The sequence below is a fragment of the Pteropus alecto genome, unplaced genomic scaffold (genome assembly GCF_000325575.1).
Source record: "Pteropus alecto unplaced genomic scaffold, ASM32557v1 scaffold7, whole genome shotgun sequence".
NCBI lineage: Eukaryota > Metazoa > Chordata > Mammalia > Chiroptera > Pteropodidae > Pteropus > Pteropus alecto.
In genome coordinates, this window is record NW_006494614.1 from 37,026,467 (window position 1) to 37,032,068 (window position 5,602).

At 37.6% G+C, this 5,602-nt stretch overlaps 1 pseudogene; it reads right to left on the minus strand.

The window, feature by feature from the left end:
- Nucleotides 1-4,058: 4,058 nt before the first annotated feature.
- On the minus strand, nucleotides 4,059-4,177 carry LOC112475054 (annotated as a pseudogene).
- Nucleotides 4,178-5,602: the final 1,425 nt, after the last annotated feature.

The following is a 5,602-nucleotide window of genomic DNA, read 5'->3' on the forward strand; positions in this document are numbered from 1 at the left end:
GCCAGCAGTAGGGAATTCAAAGGCAAGAAGGCTGTATAAATAAACTTTTGCTACTCTGGTAATTTGCTGCCCCCAGCCTGAACTCCTTTGTCAATTCTTCGCAAATAACTGTTTCTTTGTTTAAATGTATAAAAGCTTTGGTCACTTCTTTGAGCCTCATTCCAAGTTTTGGTTTGAGTGTTCCTGGTTTACAAACTATCTTTTTGGTGTATGCACAATGAATTTTTACTAATTATTACTTCGAAGATCCGCTGTTTTTACTTTGGCTGTTCACGAACCTTTGACCCATCACGGTTTCTCTACATATCTGTTGATTTTGCCCACGTCCACGAGATAACTAAATCTCCAGATGTTTAGTCTAAATGCTTTCTGGAGATGTGCCCTTTCTCGGTACAATAAGCCTGACCAAGAATTATGGGTGATCCAACGCAAAATCGTTAAAGCTATCACAAAACAAGCTCGAAGAGCATTTTATTAAAGCCCCAAAGCCAGCATTGCTTGAATAGCAGTGGCAGAACGAGTCCTGTGTGAAATGACAAAGGGCATTGGCAGATGTTCACCTTGAACATATAATAAGAGCTTCAGGTAAACAAGGAAAGAGAATCCAGGAAGAGGGTGAGAGATTTTGCCATCGGATCATCAAACTCATCCCCTTTTCTCTCTAGGCAAATGGCTAAGCTGCATTATTCAACCTCTCTTGTGACTAAGTTCTAATCAGAGGATGTAAGAGGAAGTGATGCATGCCACTTTCCAGACTAAACAATAAAAACCTCCCAGGTGTACTCCTCCAGGCTCCTTCTTCCTTTCTTCTGGCTAGCTAAGAAATGACTTCAGGAATGACCTTGGAAGCCATGAGTTAAAAGTCGATGAATGACTTGTGGAAATGAAGCCTCCGTGTTCTACCTTCTACTGCAGAGCAAAAATATCCATTAGGGACTGTTAACCTTGAACAAGATATAAACTTTTACTGTTCTATACTGCTGAGTTTTAGAGGTTTAATTGCCACAGTTGCTAGCGTTACAGCATTAGTTAACACGGTACAGTTACAGAGTTCTGGTGAATAGTGTTATGAGTAAATTGATAAGTGGGTTAATGTAATTCGAATTTATAAATAAGGAAACTGAGGATCCGAGATTTGAGTGTCTTACCCCAAACACTCAGAAACTAACTTTTGGATATGTCCCAGAACTCAGCTGCTCTGTGTCAAAGCTCATATTCTTCTGGTATCTTATTGTGCAAAGGGCAAGCAGATAAATTCCAACTTGGTTCCGAGTGTTGAAAAATGATATTGACCAAGATGTATCAGAAAAGATCAACCCCATATGAACTAAACAGTACAGGTTTTTGTATTGTTACTGATTGGCCCCTAAATGTACTGCTTTCACTTTTATATTAAGCTTTATTTTAAATTAGATATACTAGAATTATGTGATTGATATCCACTGATGTTTTAATGCAGATTAACTCCCTGCAGTTTGATCTGGAATATCATTAACATTTCTTTTCTTTTAAGCATATAATTTATCCTTCTAATGAATCCATAATAGCATTGGGCATTAGTCATTTACAGGAACCCTGCTTTTCTTCTTTCCCTTAAACAAATTTTTTCCAAAACTATTAATGTGTTTTTATTATAGAATATGATATAAAAATTAACCACTGAACCAATTTTTCACTGTTGGAGTGGGAGGATAAAGGTAAGGAAAAGGAAGAGGCTATAATGATCCATGTTGCAATAGATTAGAGTTGGAGACATAAGTATAAACTCATATTTAATTTAATATAGAATAGAGTTATATAAAGAATGATTTATAGACACACATGTACACAGATTAGTATAATTTTTGTATTTCCTTGCTGTCAGCTAAGAAGACTTAGAAGCAATAAACACTACAACAGCAAGCAGCACATAAAGCACCCGGATCTTTGTTTCTAATACCATTTTCTAATAAAACAAACCGGGGCTCCTCAGAGAAAGGGCTGATTCTAAGACTGGGGCAGGAGAGATACAAGATGAGCCTGGAATATTTTATAGTACAACAAAAACAAGAATTATTTTTAAAGAATCCCATAATAATGGGATATGTCCAGAGGATACACCAGCCAATGGAAAAGTTCCCAACAGCTAAAGCTGAAAAAATTTGAGCAATATAGAAGTATAACCCAAATATAAAAAAATTGATGTATAACCCAAAATATAAAAAAATACTCAGAAACATCTATGAGACTACACTGATATAAATAAAAGATTGAAAGGATAAAAGAAAATAGAATAGAGTAAAACAGAGTAGAATAGAATAGACAAGTCTCCCATGTTGAATTTCGAATAACTTACTTAGTCTCCGCTCTCTAAGGAGAAGGAGATAGAGCATTGCACCCACTCCTTAAGTGCAGGCTGCAGGTAGTAGCATCTTTCCAAAGAGAACAACATGGAAAGCAAGATGGAAGAGTAACTTTACAGTGGAGAAACCTGCCAAACACCACCTCAGGCAGGCGATCATGGCTCACATCAACAATGACGAACACGCTGACAGAATGTACCTTTAATGTGATATCCTGAAAATGGCACTTTATGTCTGTTTTACTCCTCCCAAAAACTCCTAACCCCAGCCTAATCATGAAAAAAAAAAATCAGACAATTCCAAGTTGAAGGATATTCTTCAAAATACCTGACCACTACTCCCCAAAACTGTCAAGGTCATCAAAAACAAGGAAAGTCTAAGAAAATGTCACAGCCAAGAGGAGCCTAATGAAACTTGATGACTAAATGCAATGTGGTCTCCTGAATGGGATCCTGGAATAACAAAAAAAGGGGTAATAGGGAAAACTAAGGAAATCTAGATAAAGTATGAACTTTAGTTAATAATAAGTTACGAGTACAGTTAATTATAACAAACGTACCACATTCATGTAAAATATTAATAATAGGGGGCTGTTGGGTATCAGGACACTCTGTGTACTATGTTTGCAATTTTCTATCATATAAAACTTACAAAATTAAGTAGATTTTTTTTAAAAAGTCACCCACGATCCCATAATCTAGCAATAAAAAGAAACATTTTAATGCAAGTTTCATCTTTTTTCCTGTGTCTATTTTTATTTTTTAAAGTGGTTTCGTACTGTACATAGTTTTCACTTAACATTCAGTAAATGTATTTCGAAGCCTTTATAATTTTACAATATGATTTGTATTTATAACAGAGCAGTTCATTTTAGGAATGTATCATATTATTTAGTCAATTATTTATTGGTGTATTTATTTTTCTCTAATTCCATTGAATTTGTTAAGGAAGGAGGTGTGGGAAATAAAAAGAGTTAGAAGAGTGGAAACCATTCCGACCTATTTGTTCATTGCGAGAAAGGGGCGGGGGGGCTGGTCTCATACTATCAGGGAAAACAGAATGGGATGAGAAACAAGGGACCTAGAGACTGGTCTCAGATTTGCAAATAACTCTGAACATGGTTTTAATCTCAATCTCTACAGTTCCTAGTGTCCCCATCGACTAAAATGAACTATATAATTTAAGCAACTGTCCATTCCTAAAATCCATTACTATATATTTTGCAAAAATACTATATTTTAGAAATTTCTTTAGAAGATATGGCCAAGTATACTTAATATAATAAAGAGAGGTAGAAAATGGATGACAGATACTTTTCCTCTTTGCTGTATAGCCAAAAATAATTTCCCATCATGTGGTACTAATGGAATACATTATACAAAATGACACAAAGACCTAACAGTTGTGTGCAAAGGGGATTCTTCTTGCTGAAGGAGAGGGAAGACCAGTCCATGAATGTTGCAAGGAGGTCAAGTTCAGCTAACCACAAGAAGAGATGTGTAATAATAAAATGGGCTTCTTAGAAAAATGAGTGGGTTCTTAGATGCAGAGAATTTTATAGCACACGCTGGATGGAGGATCAAAAGGGATATTTTAGAAGCAATTCATTTTTTTTTTTTTTGATTTAGTTTGGTTTTTAAGGCCAGGCAACCCTTGGTTGACTTCACAGATTTCAAGGACCTTGGCAGCGTACAATCTCTTATTTTTTATTTTTTACACCTACAGAATCTGGTCTTTCTAGGTTGTCTCCCATCCAAATACTAACCAGGCCTGACACTGCTTAACTTCCAAGATCAGATGGGATCGGGCTTGTTCAGGGTGGCATGGCTGTAGTAGAAGCATTTCTGACTTTTGGTAGGAATTCAAACTGAATGATCACCAAGTTCATTTTCAATTTTAAAAGGCTGGAATTTTTCTTTAATCTTATATACACCACCCTTTAGATTTTTGCCCATAAGCACTGCCCCTGTTTCTGAGCTCTCTGCTGTCCCTTTGGACTCTTAACTGAAGAACAGATTCCACTAGCAAAAATAAAAAGCATCTATTTATTAAGAGGATGAGACCTTTGGCTTGTCTGTATGCATAAGTGGGCACATCTCCAAGCATCTAATAAAGAACAAGTCCTTTCATTGTCATTAAGAAAGTATGAACGAATCATCTCTTGAAACTCAATCTTCTCTATGAAGCCAAGGCAAAAAAGAACAGAAACTTTGGAAAGCAGGTCTCCAGTTCACAGTCTAACCCTAGAATTTGTCTTCAAGATTCTTCAAATTTTTTCCAGAAAATGAACTTGTGAAAGCCCTAATAGGTAAAAATTAACACACCCACTTATTAATATTCAAATTTTTGAAGGTGATCTGATTCAGGTGAGAGATCCTCACCTTCACACTTTTGTGTACTGAGGAAGGAACTGTACTTGGTGGGAGTTTTCTAAATGGTGAAGGTGACTCACCATTTTGCATATCAAGTGACCAATGCACTTCCCTTATCCTCTTTATTCAGGCAAAAACTATACAATGGGTGTCCCAAAATACGGGTTTTTGGAATTCTACTCACAGGAGAAAATTAGATAGCCTCTCAGTCTGCTTCATCTCATAATAAACCAAGTAGATGGCTAGAAACCGTTCTCAGGGGTGCGAGGTGGAAGAGAAAATGAAGAGGGCTGGAACCAGCTTTAAGAACTTTTCATCCTAAACTTCAAAAGTACAGAAAGTGAATGTAATATTTTATGAGAAACCACATGCTGCCTGTAGATCTTCACTCACACACACACACACACACACACACACACACACACACACACCCGACTGCTATTGGCAAATGCCTCCTCTCCAATCACCAGAGGAAGGAAGAGATCCCTAGAGCCCTAATGCGCCGCCAGTAGATAGGGTCTCTGACAGCCCTCGGCGGCAGCTGACTAGTCTGTGGAATGACAGTGTGAAAGGTGTTGCAAGGAAATCCCTTGCGTGATTTGTGGTATGTTAAAAATGCAGCATCATCCTCTCTGCTCCTTTTCTTCAGACGAAAAGCAGAATTCGAGGGAAACTGGAGGGGCAAAAATGCTGCCTACCTCCAGGAGCTCCCTCCTCCACGTCCCCTCACCCCGCCCCGCCTTTCTTGGACTCCAATTGCCACCGCTCCAATGGGCCAGCAGCGCCTTCACCCATTTCCTCTTCCATTCACTCCAGTGGGGAGGAAAGAAGGAAAACAAAACTCTAAAAATAACCGTCAGCATCTTAAAAAAAGAAAAGCTTAGCTAC